Source organism: Odocoileus virginianus, unplaced genomic scaffold (assembly GCF_023699985.2).
Source record: "Odocoileus virginianus isolate 20LAN1187 ecotype Illinois unplaced genomic scaffold, Ovbor_1.2 Unplaced_Contig_11, whole genome shotgun sequence".
Classification (NCBI taxonomy): domain Eukaryota; kingdom Metazoa; phylum Chordata; class Mammalia; order Artiodactyla; family Cervidae; genus Odocoileus; species Odocoileus virginianus.
The window spans coordinates 2,300,706-2,317,997 of NW_027224328.1; the positions used below are offsets into that span (position 1 = coordinate 2,300,706).

Here is a 17,292-nt window from a genome sequence, read left to right on the forward strand (position 1 = left end):
GTAGAAAATATAAACACATTTAATGTGTACTCTGTACTATGAATCACTACTACTAACACAATTCCTATACCTTTGTGTTTGTTATACAGATGAATATTAGGTAGAAAGCAAAACGAGCATCTTTTGTAACATTCCTGGGCAAATTTTATACAAACCATAGCTAACAATAATATTTAGCTAATGTATTGAATTTTTACTTAAAATTTGCTATCAAATTTTACCTATAAGGAAAATGCATTCCAGACAATATTACAAGATTGTTTGATGTGATTAAAGTTATACATGCATATTTAAAAGACCAGGGACTTCTTCGGTGGTTCAATGGCTAATACTCCTTCCTCCCCATGCAGGGGGCCTGGGTTTCATCCCACTCACTGCAACTACAACCTGACGCAACCAAATAAATAAATATTAAAAATAAAATAAGAGGTTAAACAACATATAAAGATACAAATACAGAAAGTAACTGATGAGTTATTCTACCTTTGTCAAAAATGTTTATTATTAATGATTTTAAATATACAGAATAAAATTCAGCAAGTAATTTTTAAAAACATATTTCAACTATTTAATAAACATATAATTTGCATTTTTAATAATCTTTTTAAAATCATCAAAAACATATACTTGAGGGAGGATAAGATGATAGAGAAGCAAGACATGAAATTCATCTACCCACACAAACACATCAAAAACACACCCACATATGGAGCAATTTTCATGAAAAACTAACTGGAAACTGGCAGAAGAACTCCCATAAAACCAAAATGGCAAGAAAATTGTAACCTGGTAAGATGGGGGGAAAAGGGGGCATCAGTTCAGGACCTTGCACCCCTGGGAGGGATCTGAAAGGGAAGAGAAGAACCCTCAGCTTGTGGAATAAGCAGGATAAGCCTTAGTCTGGGCATCCCAGTCCTGGATCCTGTGTGGAGGAGACAAGCCCTATTGCCTGATGGGAAAACTCCTGGGACAGACAGAGGGCTCTAAAAGCCTAGACTCTACTTATGAAGACAGTGTATGTGCTGGCTTGGCTAACAGTCAGGGTGGGAAGAGTCTTGCATTGCTGACTGCTGCATCGCCACACATTTCAATACAAAGAAGTGATCACCCCAGTCCTGTTCACTCCACACCATGGTTTGGTGTGGTATCCACCCAAACAGGCCCTGGGAAAAGACTGTCTAGCTCTGCAGGGACAGACTGGGAGGCCTAGAGAGTGATCTGGGTGGGGTGATGCTAGCCACTGTCAGCAAACCTGCAGGGCAGTATTGCAGGAGTGTTCAATGGCTTCACACTGAGTCTCCGTAGACAGGTAGTGACAGAGGACTTGATAACTACACAGAAGCAATCTGGATGAGCCTGAGGTGTGTTTCAGGTGGGCGCAGTGACAGACACTCTCAGCACCCACAGGAACACTCAGGGGTTCCTCTCCTGGCTGAGGGCACCCCAGCTCTACCCACTTCATACCTCAGTTCAGAGCTGGATCTGTGGCAGACAGGGCCTGGAAGAAGAATGCCACAGAGACAGCCCAGATCTTTGATAGAAGCACAGCCAACTCACTTCCTGCAGCCACAGTGCCCTGACCCCTAGCCTCAGCATTCTCCACACTATAGCCTTGCACTAGATCTGGGATGAACACAACAGGGGAAGGAATGCAAGCCCAGCCTGCTTCTGAATGGAGCCATGGACACCTCCATAGGTCTTGCATAGGTCTTCTGTAAGTACATGGGTCACACTTGCTTCAGCAAGCACCCCACTTTGTGTCAGGACATGCACTCAAGGGCAATAGAGGCTGATTGAGCCTGTCCCTCAGGGTTTTTACTCTAGGAACTGGGAGCAGAGTCAGCACCCGACAGACAGCAACAGCCACTGAGTAGAGAGGAAGTCCCGCCTCACACCACTAATGTCAATTACATACCCTAGCAAAGTGATAGTGGCCAGTATACCCTGAGAATAGAAGTAGCTGGCTTCCATATCAAAATCAGCCCTCACAGCAAAGACACTGGACAAAGACAGTCTTTACAGGATTGCTCTCATATGAAAATCAACCTTCAAGACCACAATACAGAACTGTTTCTCCTAAATTCAATATAGTCAGAGAAATTTCAATAAAAAGAAATGACAAAGAAACTACTCTCAATTAAAAGAACACGAGAAATTCCCTGAAAGAATAAATAACAAAACAAAACTCACCAGACCCTGAGTTCAAGAAGCTGATAATAAAAATACTAACTGAATTAAGAAAGGTTATCAATAGAAATGTAGATCACTATAAAAAGGAACTAGAAACTATAAAGAAGAACCCATCAAAAGTAGATAACTCAATTACTGAGATAAAAAGCAATCTAGAAGGAGTGAATAACTAACTAAATGACACAAAGAATGAATAAATGACCCGGAACATAGAAAAAATGGAAGTAACTCAATTAGAACAGCAGATACAAGGACAAATAAAGCAAAACAAAAGCAACATATGAGATCTATAGGGTAATATAAAGCATGCCAACCCACACAGAATAGGGCTTCCAGAAGAAGAGAGAGAGAAGAGGATCAAAAATGTTTTGAAGAAGTTATAGCTGAAAACTTTCCAAATCTAAAAAAAGAAACAAGAATCACAGAGCGTCCCAAACACGATCCAACCAAATACATCATAAGAAATACCAAATTAAAATGCAAAAGTTAAAAGAAAGGATTCTAAAGGCAGAAAGAAAAATACAAAGAGGTAGTTACAAGGGGTCTCCCATAAGGCTGTCAACTTTTTTCTCTGCAGTAATTTATCAACAGTAGATGAGAGGGAAGTGGCAAGATATATTCAAAATCCAGAAAGGGAAAACAACTTGAAACCCAGGATACTCTATCCAGCAAAATGATCATTTAGAACAGAAGGAAAGATAATGAATTTCTCCAACAAGCAAAGACCAAAAGAATCAGTGATACTAAACCTATACAAAAAAAAAAAAAATATTGAAGGGCAGTCGCTAAACAGAAAAGAAACAAAAACCTATAGGAAAAGGAAAATCACAGTAGGAAAAGCAAATATATAAAAGAATCTAAGATCACTTAAGTCAGATTGTAGATTAAAAAAGAATAAAAAAAATGCAAAAGTGATTGCAACTACTGGAAACAGTGAAAGGATAATCATGAAGCTATAAAATAGGACATCAAAATGTGGGAGAGGTAACTATAAAAATGTATTATCTTTTATAATGTGTTTGAACTTGAACACCTATCCTTTTATTTATTTATTTATTTTTTTATTAGTTGGAGGCTAATTACTTTACAATATTGTAGTGGGTTTTGTCATACATTGACATGAATCAGCCATGGATTTACATGTGTTCCCCATCCCGATCCCCCCTCCCACCTCCCTCTCCGCCCGAGTCTACGGCCATACCACCCTGAATGCGCCCGATCTCGTCTGATCTCGGAAGCTAAGCAGGGTCGGGCCTGGTTAGTACTTGGATGGGAGAACACCTATCCTTTTAAGCAAGTAGATATAGCTGTGAGTTAACAGACTTGAACTCCATGGTAATCACAGATCCAAAACATACAACAGATTCACAAAAACTAAAAAGAAGATAAATCAGGTATACTAAAAAAGAAAATCAGCAAACCACAATAGGAGAAACAAAAGAAGAAATGAACATAAAAGAACTACAACCACCAGAAAACAAAGATGTAAATGGTTATTAGTACATATCTATCAACATGCTTAGTCATTCAGTCATGCCTGACTCTTTGTGAGACCATGGACTATATAGCCTTCCAGGGTCCTCCAGAAAACTGAAGGGGGTTGCCACTTTCTCCTCCAGGGTATCTTCTCAACCCAGGGATCAAACCCAAGTCTCCATATTGCAGGCTGATTCTTTACCATTTGAGCTACCTGGATGATTATTACTTAAATGTCAATGAACTAAATGCTCTAATCAAAAGTAAGCATATTGAATAAAAAAAAAACAAAACAAGTAACTGTGATATGCTACCTACAAGAGACTCATTTCAGGGTGAAAGATACACAAACTGAAAGTGAGGGGATGGAAAAAGATATTTCCAAAAATACAAATATAAACAATAAGAATACAGGGAAAGCAATACTTCTGTCAGACAAAATGGACTTTAAGGCAAAATTATGATGACGAAGAAAGGCATTGTGCCTGCATGTTCAGTAGTGTCCCACTTGCCAGGCTCCTCTGTCCATGAGATTTCCCAGGCAAGAATACGAGAGTGGGTTGCCATTTCTTCCTGCACAGGATTTTCTGAACCTGGGGATCGAAACTGCATCTCCTGGGAAGCCCTAAAGAAAGGCATTATGTAATACCAAAGGAACCATTAGGGCTTCCCGGGATGGTTACCCTAATAATAATAATAATAACAATCTGCTTGCAGTGCCTGATCCCTGGGTCCCATCCCTGGGTCGGGAAGATACCCTAGAGAAAGGCACAGTAACCCAGTGGACTTTTCTTGCATGCAGAATCCCATGGACAGAGGAGCCTGGTGGGCTAAGTCCATAGTGTCACAAATAGTCGGACATGACTGAAGCAATTTAGTACACAGGTATGTGCTATTTTTAAGTCAACTTGATTGTAATTTACACACATTAAAATAAACGGTTTTGAAGTATACAATTTGATTAGTTTTGAAAAATGAATATACTTCTGTAACTTCCTCCCCAATTAAAATTTAGAATATTTCCATCACATCAAAAGCTAACTCCTGTCACTTTTCAACTAATGCCCCACACGGTTACTTCACCCAAGCAATCTGGGATCTGATATGCTGCTGCTGCTGCTGCTAAGTCACTTCAGTCGTTTCTGACTCTGTGCGACCCCATAGATGGCAGCTCACCAGGCTCCCCCTTCCCTGGGATTCTCCAGGCAAGAACACTGGAGTGGGTTGCCATTGCCTTCTCCAATGCATGAAAGTGAAAAGTGAAAGTGAAGTAGCTCAGTCGTGTCCTGACTCCTAGCGACCCCATGGACTGCAGCCTACCAGGCCCCTCTGTCCATGGGATTTCCCAGGCAAGAATACAGGGGTGGGTTGCCATTGCCTTCTCCGGGATCTGATATACATAACTGTAAATTATTTTTTACAAATTACCTTTTTGGCAATTCATATAAGCAGAATCATTCAGTATCAATTCTTTCTTACCTTACTCAGCATAGTGTTTCTGAGTTTTACTCAGGTGGTGAGTATAGAGATTTCATTCCTTTTCATTACTGAATAGTCCATTCTATGACTAACCTACAATTTGGCAGTTCATTCATCTGGTGATTTACATTTGGATTGCTTTTAACTTTCGGTTATAAGAAAAGTGTCTAGAAATATTTTTTTCACATGTCTTACATGGGCATAAGTCTTCATTTCTCTTTTCTCGATGTCTAAGAGTAGACTTATTGGGATTTGTGGCTGTACAGTTAACTCCACATCCTTTCTAAAGCTTGTTACTTTCAGTCTTTTCAAATTCGATCCATTTTGGTGGTTGTGTAATGGTAACCCATTGGGGTCATAATTTGCATTTCCTTAATTATTTTTATTTGATTGCTTTTAATTTTCAAACTCTGCATTCAAATGGGTGTATCTTTCCCTTTTCTCCTTTGCCTTTTGCTTCTCTTCTTTTCACAGCTATTTGTAAGGCCTCCTCAGACAACCTTTTTGCATTTCTTTTTCTTGGGAATGGTCTTCTTGTAAAATGTCACAAACCTCCATCCATAGTTCTTCAGGCACTCTGTCTATCAGATCTAATCCCCTGAATCTATTTCTCACTTCCACTGTATAATCATAAGGGATTTGATTTAGGTCATACCTGAATGGTCTAGTGGTTTTCCCTACTTTCTTCAATTTAAGTCTGAATTTGGCAATAAGGAGATCATGATCTGAGCCACAGTCAGCTCATGGTCTTGTTTTTGCTGACTGTATAGAACTTCTCCAACTTTGGTTGCAAAGAATATAATCATTCTGATTTCAGTATTGACCATCTGGTGATGTCTATGTGTAGAGTCATTTCTTGTGTTGTTGGAAGAGGGTATTTGTGATGAACAGTGGGTTCTCTTGGGAAAACTGTATTAGCCTTTGCCCTGTTTCATTCTGTACTCCAAGGCCAAATTTGCCTGCTACTCCAGGTATTTCTTGACTTCCTACTTTTGCATTCCAGTCCTCTATAATAAAAAGGACATCTTTTTTGGGTGTTAGTTCTAGAAGGTCTTGTAGGTCTTCATAGAACCGTTCAAATTCAGCTTCTTCAGCATTACTGGTCAGAGCATAAATTACTGTGATATTGAATGGATTGCCTTGGAAATGAACAGATATCATTCTGTCATTTTTGAGAAAATGAAGAGAAAAGGAGAAAAGGAAAGATATACCCATTTGAATGCAGAGTTCCAAAGAATAGCAAGGAGAGATAAGAAAGCCTTCCTCAGTGATAGCAATGCAAAAAAAAAAAAAAAAAAAAAAAAATAGAGGAAAACAATAGAATGGGAAAGACTGGAGATCTCTTCAAGAAAATTAGAGATACCAAGGGAAGGTTTCATGCAAAGATGGGCACAATAAAGCACAGAAATGGTATGGACCTAACAGAAGCAGAAGATACTAAGAAGAAGGTGGCAAGAATACACAGAGGAACTATACAAAAAAGATCTTCATGACCCAGATAACCACAATGGTGTGATCACTCACCTAGAGCCAGACATTCTGGAATGTGAAGTCAAATGGGCCTTAGGAAGCATCACTATGAACAAAGTTAGTGGAGGTGATGGAATTCCAGTAGAGCTCTTTCAAATCCTAAAAGATGATGCTGTGAAAGTGCTGTACTCAATATGCCAGCAAATTTGGAAAACTCAGCAGTGACCATGGAACTGGAAAAGGTCAGTTTTCTTTCCAATCCCAAAGAAAGGCAATGCCAAAGAATGCTCAAACTACTGCACAATTGCACTCATCTGAAACCTTAGCAAAGTAATGCTCAAAATTCTCTAAGCCAGGCTTCAACAGTACATGAACTGTGAACTTCCAGATGTTCAAGCAAGATTTAGAAAGGCAGAGGAACCAGAGATCAAATTGCCAACATCTGTTGGATCATCAAAAAAGCAAGAGAGTTCCAGAAAAATATCTACTTCTACTTTATTGACTATGCCAAAGCCTTTGACTGTGTGGATCACAACAAACTGTAGAAAATTCTGAAAGAGATAGGAATACCAGACCACCTGACCTGCCTCTTGAGAAATCTGTATGCAGGTCAGGAAGCAACAGTTAGAACTGGACATGGAACAACAGACTGATTCCAAATAGGAAAAGCAGTATGTGAAGGCCGTATATTGCCATCCTGCTTATTTAACTTATATGCAGAGTACATCATGAGAAATGCTGGGCTAAATGAAGCACAAGCTGGAATCAAGATTTCTCTGAGAATTATCAATACCTCAGATATGCAGATGACACCACAATTATGGCAGAATGTGAAGAACTAAAGAGCCTGTTGATGAGCGTGAAAAAGTTGGCTTAAAACTCAACATTCATAAAACTAAAATCATGGCATCTGGTCCCATCACTTGATGACAAATAGATGGGGAAACAGTGAAAACAGTGAGAAACTTTGTCTTTTGGGGCTCCAAAATCACTGAGGATGGTGACTGCAGCCATGAAATTAAAAGATGCTTGCTCCTTGAAAGAAAAGCTGTGACTAACCTAGACAGCATATTAAAAAGCAGAGACATTACTTTGTCAACAAAGATCTGTCTAGTCAAAGCTATGGTTTTTCCAGTAGTCATGTATGGATGTGAGAGTTGGACTATAAAGAAGGCTGAGGGCTGAAGAATTGATGCTTTTGAACTGTGGTGTTGAAGAAGACTCTTGAGAGTCCCTTGGACTGCAAGGAGATCCAACCAGTCCATCCTAAAGGAAATCAGTCCTGAATATTCATTGGAAGGACTGATGCTGAAGCTGAAGCTCCAATACTTTGGCCACCTGATGTGAAGAACTGACTCATTTGAAAAGACCCTGATGCTGGGAAAGATTGAAGGCAGGAGGAGAAGGGGACAACAGAGGATGAGATGGTTGGATGGCATCACGACTCAATGGACATGAGTTTGAGTAAACTCCAGGAATTGGTGATGGACAGGAAAGACTGGCGTCCTGCTGTCCATGGTGTTGCAAAGAGTTGGACGACTGAGCCACTGAACTGAACAGAATTTTCAAATTAGGTGAATGAAAGGAAAACAAAAACACAAGCCATATGAATGGCTAATATTTGGCATTTATAGATTTTATTTTTTCTAAAAGCCATCAAGCAGGTTCTGAAACAATAACTAATTTTAATAAAAACTAGTAGCTGTGCTGTCTAGTCTCCTGTTTATTGAATTTATTGGGATGTTCCCTTTTTATTCAGACAATTTATTTTTAATAAAACTTGAAATTTGCTCTTTCTTCCATCTTTTTCATACTTAGACTTTTCTCCTTTCATAAATTTTTGTCTTTAATTTATTGGGGAATGCTAAGCCAAATTATTTTCATGCCATGTATAAATTACTCCATTATTGTCATAATTTTTCTTTTCTTTGTAACTGCTTTGAAGGAATGTTCATGGATAATACTCATGGGGAATGCTTTTCATTGATATAGGAGCCCTATCCTTCTGTTTTTGTGTGTGTGTAGAAAGATACTTTGTTTCCTGGCAAGTACATCATTCCTGAAACTCCAACTCTGTTAATTAAAATGCAATGATTTCCCTAAAAGGATAACAGACGGGAAAAATTCCAACTTCTTGGGAAGACAGGCTCAATTAAGAATAGATATATCTTTTTCTTTTTAAGTGCTGAATTTACTGATAAGGATTGGAGTAAACTTGCAATATGTGAAAAAGAGAGAAAATGAAAAACAACTTTCTATATTATGGCCACTGAATCTGGATGTACAATAAATATTAATGTAAAATATATATGCTTGTAACTTCAAAACTGCTAATCATCTCCATCAGAGAAAGTGAGAAAGAAAAACTGCTAAAGAGACACAACTCCCTGTCTTCCCTTGTTTTCCTTCTACCTTTTAGACATCCTTCACCCATTTCTCACACCCTCACCTCAATATAATTTAAATCCCTTTTTTCTCCTAATAAGAATCAAATCACAAACAACACTTACACACATAATACTTGAGTATTTTAACATTCTTCTTTATCATCTTTCTTCTTTTGCCCAATATTAATTTTTCCTTAATGAAAAACTGAACATTCTATAACATGATATTTTCTATCAGATTGATTAAAGTTTTGTGGATATCGGGAAAATAAGCTCATTAGCCCCAGTAATCAGTATTAGAATTAGACTGAACAGAGAGAATACTCACCACCATTTTTAGAAGATAGAGTGGGAATAGTTGATATTTTTTGGTTTTAGTCTTCTCTGCCAGAAAATACTACGGCAAAAATCATGATAGTAATTAGTTCTCTTTAGGATAAAATATTAAGACAATGTAAAAATTCAGTCCTGATTTCAAATCATTGAAACATGTTGCTGATATACTGATTATAATAAGAACAGATAGTTTCTCAATTACTTACAGTTTGCAAGCAAGACACGAAGTGTTATTATCAGGACCACACACAAGATCCCTAGACTACAAGCTATCACTTGCCACTTTGTAGATCGGTGGTGTGAAACTAAAGGAAACATAAACAATTATGAAGCTTCATCATTTCCCAGAACACATCAAATATAAAACTGAATACCAGTATGTTTCACTCTCAGAGGGAAATCATCCATTAAAAAAATTCTTGAATGTGTTTATCCTGAATAAAAGCATTTCTTAGCACATTGGGAACTCTAATTTTTCTGTACTCAAATTTTCTCCCTAATAGGTTCTTCTTGATCTCACTTCTTTTCCTGTTTGAGGCTCCAGATATGTCACCTGAACCACCTCCACCATCATCTTTGAGCCTCCTTTGCCTATGATTTTATAAATTACTAACTCTGAGCACTCCACAAATATATTTTCTTCTAGTAAACTGGAAATGAAATACATCTAGATAGAGAAAATAATGTCCTGTGCTTAGTTGTGTCCAACTCTTTGGGACCCCATGGACTGTAGCCTGCCAGGCTCTTCTGTCCACGGGGATTCTCCAGGCAAGAATATTGGAGTGGGTTGCCATTCCCTTCTCCAGGGGATCTTCCAGGGATCAAACCCAGGTCTCCCTCATTGCAGGCAGATTCTTTACCATCTGAGGCACCAGGGAAGCCCAAGAATACTGAAGTGGGTAGACTATCCCTTCTCCAGGAGAACTTGAAGCCAGAAATTGAACTGGGGTATCCTGCATTGCAGGTGGATTCTTTACCAGCTGAGCTACCAGGGAGCATATTGTCATGCAAATAAAAATATTAATTATAAATTCCATTGAGCATTAACATTCTTTTATTAGCCAACCATTCATTCAGTGTATCAGTCAAAGGGGAAATAACAAAATGCATTATTATTTTTTGTCAAGAAAGAAAGAGCTGTCATTAATTTTACAAAGATATATGAGCATGTTCACCAAGATCTGGCTTCCCTTGTGGCTCAGACAGTAAAGAATCCCCCTACAATGTATGAGACCTGGGTTTGATTCCCTGGTTGGGAAGATCCCCTGGAGGAGGGCATGGCAACCCACTCCATGGCAATACTTGCTTGGAGAATCCCCATGGACAGGGGAGCCTGGTGGGCTGCAGTCCATGGGTTGGCAAAAAGTCAGACACAACTGAGCAACTAGGCACGCACCAAGTTTCAGCATAATGATAGACAATGTTTCTATCAAAAAATGGCGTCATACTTAAAATTGGAGGAAAATAAAAATTCATTATTCCTTAAAGTAGGAGAAGCCTGGGGGATGGTGAGAGAGTGTCTTCAACTTGGAGAGGCAATCTCTGTAAATACTTTTAAATGACAGGAAGCTTGGAACTGAAATACAATCCAGTGGAGCTCAGTAAAGGAGGGAATGGAGATGGAGAGATATTCTGTAGCACTATAGGATTGTTATTTTTTAATTTTAATAGCAATAGAAAATTTTGTAGGAACTTTGTTTAAAAAGTCATGATCATTTTGCTTGAAATATAAGGAAAGGATTGAAAAGTGGAAGATGTGAGACTTTTGAGAGTCTGTCTCAGTAATCTCCATGAAAACATATGAATCTCAGTCCAAGAGAGAAGCAGGTCAGCTTGAACACACTACTTGAGTGTGAGGGGTCAAACTTTACTTTCAGGTTTTGAGATTAAGCAATGAGGGAGCTAAATACTAAATTAAATCCTCTAAGTTTTGGTCAACTTCTGCCCGAAGTCCTCCAGATAGCTAAAAAAAAAAAAAAAAAAAAAATCAAGTCTCAGAGAAGCTCTATCCAAACACCAAGATATTTCTCTCATTTTACCAAAATAGTTGAGGCTATGAATTTCTTTAACTTGCCCACTCCTATATCTGTATGTACATATGTGTGTGTATATATTCATATATTCATACCCTGTTGTCATTGTATTCTTTTTATTTCAGAAGATGAGCAATTTCTCTATGATTCAAGTTAAAACCTTTTACATATCCTATTTATTCCATGCCACCCAGTCTCCCTTAGAGCATTTATTATCTAAGAGAAAATTATCTTTTTGTGTCCTTTTCTTCATCATCTCTTTTTTATAAACTTTGTCTGCTTAGTCTATACATGGGCTTAAATTTCTCAAAATCTAATATTTTGAGACAAGGGATTCCTTATCTTGGCTCAGGTCTTCCACTTATCATTGTCATTTCTCTTATGTTGTTATTATCAGTGAAAATTGTAAAAATGCTTTCTGGACTCTTTTTATTCCTATACTAAACTTCTTTCAATCCCTTAACTTTCAGTTGTAGCTTGTAAGCTTTTCTCCATAATCAAACAAAAACCCCAACTGTGAAATCCAAGGAAATAATTTTCCACTTACAGTTTATTAAACATAGTTTATTTTCTCCTCTCTGGACATGCATTTCATGGGTACCTTTCTTGAGTCTTCCTCTCCTTAATTCTTACGTGTTGCCTTTTTGTATGGAGACGTCTCATTCACATCGTCTCTATTTGCAGTCCTATCTACTCACATAAGTCTTTCCTGCCCATTTCCATCTTCTTTCTAGAGATTCAACCTTTCAAATCCCATTTCATTATGGATGTTGTCCTCTGAACTGATTAAGAAATGATTTAAATGCCATACATGATCTGACTTTTACTGGATTAAATATTTTTCTTAATCATGGTTAAGATAATTAACTACTCAGTTACTTAAATTAGGAACCTTGCTATCTTATTGTACTAATTTCTCACTTTTACCTCCAATATCCAAATGATTATAGAGTCTTAAAAAACTTTACTTCCAAAATATTCCTTTTCTTTCTGTAGTCTGTCTCTCTGCTAATAGACTCTTCTTAGTTTTTTGAAGTTAAGTGATTACTGATTCTTAACCTTTATAGGAACCATTTTGTCCAGAGCAGGCCCACAGTACAAGTTCAAAAAAATAATTGTGAAACTGAGTTAGACTGAACTGAATTGAAGACGGCATCAAGAATTATTTTTAAAATAACACACGAAAGAAGCAATAGAATTCATATAATAGTTCTTACAAGTAATGCAATTGTGTTGGAATGTGGATCAGTACTATTTTAGAGGAAATAAACATGGTGAAGGACTATTTAAGAGACAAACAATTCCACAGTAATATCCTAAAATAATCAAGGACAGTCCTGAAGATATATAAATAGTGTAATGTGGCAATTTGATACAGATTTTGAGAGAAGTAATCTAAATGCAAGAACCGAGATCTAGTGAATAACAAAGTGTAATATCATACCTTTTCTTTTTTCCCTAAACAACCATTTTCTGTACTGAAAGAGAGAAAATCCGGGTGATTTCTGTTCCATGTGTCTTGCTTGCTGTTCACTTGATGCAACATTTCTCTCATTTGTTTTGGGTCTTTTTTGCTTCTGTTGAGATCTGGGAAATTTCAGTTCTGTGTGGGTTACCTCTTGCTTGTTTACAATAACTTTGTTTTGCATATTCTTAAGCTTTTTTTTTTTTTTCCCCTGAAAAGACTTGGATTCCTTTAGCTCAATCTTGATATCTTTCTCTTTAGTATCTATGCAATAGACAAATGTGAGGAAAAGAGTGAAGTGTTCATTGTTACCAGATCAAACAGTGAAAAAGTTATTTCATTCTGATGTATAAGTAAACATTTAGGTATGACATTAAAAGGGTAAGAAAGGGATCAAATGAGAGACTAAATCTGTCTCCCAACATTGCAATCCTTATTTACAAGAGTGATTCCGTTTTCCTTCAATATGATTATACATTTCATTTCCTCTTTTAATCATTTTTTGAGATGAGTAGATAAAGTATATCTATATTTGCTTCTCAATAGTTTTTATGTAATGAGTAATGTTAATCATGTGTAGACTACGATTAAAACACAAGGACATTAACAAAGAATTTATTATTTAAATTTAATATTAAAGCTTTTTAATCTCAAATCAAGTTGACATAAAGATTGTTGTATCACCGAAATAATCCATTATTCAGAAGATTCTTAACATAGGAAAAACTCTCTCAGGACCTGGGTAAATCTTACATGTGCAAAATAACAATGTATCTCTCAATCTGCCTGCCTACAATCTTTTTCCTACTTAACCAGATCATATTTACCTATCCACTTACACACACAAGCAGAAGCAAGCACATGGACCATCTAAATTAATGAGACAATGCCAATGAACCACCAAAAATGAACAAAAGAAATAAAAAGTTAAAACATAAAATTAAAAAAAAATAGTCTTCAAATTCATTAATAAATTAAAAATGCTAATTGAAAGAATAAAATAACTTTTACCTGTGAAAACACTAGATAACTTAACAGATATTTTTGTATTAGCAAATGATTGTGAGTACAAAATTATTTATCAATATTTACAAAACATAAAGTAGGCAGCTTTGAAACAATTCTACTTTTAGCAATTTATCTCACAATTTTTTAAACATCCAAAGTTATACAGTTTAAGTATAAGTTATACTTAGTAAAGTTATACTTTACCAAGAGTTAAGCTGGAAAACAGAAAACAAAAAACAGAGTTATTAGCAGACGTGCTTGTAATAAAGTGAGTTGTGAGATAAGTTAATATTTCACATTGATATATTGATATTCTAGTACACCTTTAACTATTTAATGTAACAAATATTGATACATAAAGCAAAGTAATAGATTTGCAGTGATTACTTTTAGGTACAGTTTCGGCAGGTTTGCATTGTTTTCATTTTACTGAAAATTAAAGAACATGTGATAAAAGCAACTTAAAGGTGAAGTTTTGAGAATTTAAAAATGTTTAAAAACAAATAACTTTATACATAGGATATTTTCTACATCCATGGCTGTTTTAAGAGTAAATTTCAGAAAAAAAAATGGGGTACAATTTTTTAATTAAAAATTTGTATACTTCCTTAAATTGTTTCCTGAAAGCTTTGCTCAATGATAGCAAAAATGATATTTAATTGAAGAATATATTGGTATTGTAAGAATGTAGCTGTTTAAATATTTGGTGCAAGTAAACTACATTTTTGTACCATAGGAGGAAGAAAAATGACTATTGTTATTAAGAAAAAGTAATTAAATAAGCACGGTCTAAGAAAAGTTTAAAAGTGGTATTAATCACTGGAAGGATGGACTGTTGGTTCACACTGAAGCATTACATAGACTTAGATCACTAATTTCACCTCAATACTGAAACAAATTTCAGATAAATCAAAATGTTAAATGTAAGACATGAGACGATAAAGCTAATAATAAAAGAAAGCATAAGTAGTTACAACTTTCTAACCTCACACAGACTAGGAAAATAATTAAGTTGAATTATAGAAATGTCATTTTTATTACTAAAGTTTTTTGTCACCAATAATCACACTAAAAGATTTTTATTTCATCACTAACCAAAGAAATATGAACTAGCATACTAATGATACACATATTCACCAATAAATTCACTAAATTTAAGTCAAATGCAGTCACATAGAGTTGCATAATGTGCAAGAAAACAGACATTTATTTACACGGACTTCAGGTTAATCTAAATCTTACCCTTTGGAAATTAATTTGTTGTTATGTACCAAACCAAATAATGAAAACATCTACTGATCCAATAATTCAAAATAATGAGAAAATTACAGCTTTTTAAATAAGTTTACTGGAGCAAAGAGCCTAGGTAGTTGAAAAAATGAAAAAAACAGGAAAATTTCAAGACAAAGAAACAAAAAATAAATAAAAGAGATAGCTGGAATCATACTCCATGCCATTGTTTATGACATAAGCATGCAACATAATTTTACAAAAGCTATTTTTTCCTCAACTATCATTTAATACATTCCGAGTTACTAGTTCAAATTAATGCTAGTCATTACATACATTTTTAACTTCTTGAGAGAAAGAAATAAATGGAAGCAATCATACTCACTGACTTGAAGATAAATTTGTAGGAAAATAAGAGACTTAAAATAATGTAAAATTGTTTAGATTGGAATTAGTTATGTAGTAGATAATCAGGTATAAGAACATCTAGAGAAGACTCTAGGTTAAAAACCACTCTAATACTTGCTAAATTTTTGATGTTCAAAACATATGTGAAAAACTACACAGGAAGTTTTCATGTAACTGCCAATTTGTAATTTTAACTCTCCCACAAAACACTGACCAAGAAGTGAAAATGTTGCTTCAATACATCATGACTTTTGGTACTCTGAAAACTGTATCATGAATTACAGACTTTTTAGTTTAAGAGGTCTGAAAAAATATTAATTTAATGGCTGCTTAATAAGAATATCCCTTCATCAAAGCTGAAGCTTAATGGAAAAGAAAAATGAGCCAAATTACATATTTTATTAGATGTTACACGGAACAAGAGTACCATGGGATGTATAGAAAAGTATGCAGATATGTCAGGATAGAAAGTATATTTTAGGCTTTACTGGCTAAATTAAAATAGATAACTCTTAGTAACTACTTAGTGGTAGTTGCTATTACCGCCCAGAACACGAAGTTTACATTGTGTTTATTATAACATGTAATATAGTGTAGTAGAGTTTGACATGTAATAATTAATAACTATATAATTTGAAAGACTTCCATTGTCACCAACTTGTGGGTTAAAAAGACAGCAAACTATGATAAATTTCCAAATGTGTCTCTGTTGTTAGGTTGTACCAGATGACTGAGAATCACAGTACTAATACCATCTTCCTTAAGTCACTCCCCTGTTACTTATGACTAATATTCATTTTCCCTCCTCTCATCATGGTTTATGTGCTCCCAGGCGTTCTCGATATTGACTCGTGATAAAGGATCACAGTCTTCTGATTCATCAATGTCCATGTGAACCATCCACTTACAGCCTGGCCACTCAGTTTTTCTTTCTCCCCACCCTCAAGTGACTACACTCTGCCTCAGCCAAGCCCTCCCATGGGAACATCTCGGTCCTTGCCATACCTTTAAGTGTTTCATATCCAAAAATGCCTTATTAAAACTCCCCACCCTCTACAAACACTCTTACCTTTCAAGACTGCTTATTTATCTTTCTCCAACATGAAAAGGTTCTGATCTCATTGACATCTCCTGCTCTGTCTCCAACTTGACCTCATTCCACTCCATCAGTATATTTCTTTCTTCACCTTCTTTCAGGTCAACCTTGATTCTCTTCTGCCAATCACTAACTTTTTTGAACATATTTTGGTCCGACTTGTTCAATAAAATCATTATCCTATGTTTGAGATAAATTATCTGTTTCTGGCTGTCAACACCTGAGAAGCCAAGTGCTTTTAGAAGAGATCAGGTTTACTGCAATATAAATTCATTGTCACCAGCACCAAATTGTTTTAAGGCTGCTAGGCATCGTATTGCTTTCTTCAGGTCATTATTCTTTCACATTCACTGCAACTGATTTTATCACACATTCTCCATTCTTAACAAATCTCTCTTCCACATCCTCTCTTTGTTCTCAGAAGATGACCTATATCACAGAAAAAGAAAACTAACAGATTACCTCATCTTTTTCCCTAAATATGCATGCATCTTATCTTCTCTCCTGTTCAACAGAGGTGTTTTCTGTCCTCTTTAATAAAGCCAATTTTAACTATATTTGAATCTATCCACTCTGCCATCTGAGAATCACAGTTTCTTACTCCACTTTATATTTTCTTAATATTATCCTTCATATCAGTTTAAAATTACATGCAATTTTTAATATCATTAAACCTCAAGCTCAATAAAAATACTATTTTTGCTCTCTATCACT

At 35.9% G+C, this 17,292-nt stretch overlaps 1 long non-coding RNA gene across 2 annotated transcripts; it reads right to left on the reverse strand.

Annotated features, from left to right (window-relative positions):
* Positions 1–11: 11 nt before the first annotated feature.
* On the reverse strand, positions 12–16,929 carry LOC110149168 (uncharacterized). Of its 2 annotated transcripts, none has more exons than XR_011486417.1 (5): positions 16,552–16,929; positions 12,816–13,100; positions 9,545–11,301; positions 9,331–9,399; positions 12–387 (listed from the first exon to the last, which is right to left on the reverse strand). It is a non-coding gene; the product is annotated as an uncharacterized lncRNA (long non-coding RNA). The 2 variants fall into 2 exon arrangements; XR_002317382.2 differs by lacking the exon at positions 16,552–16,929 and adding an exon at positions 15,460–16,537.
* Between the last annotated feature and the right edge of the window lie 363 nt (positions 16,930–17,292).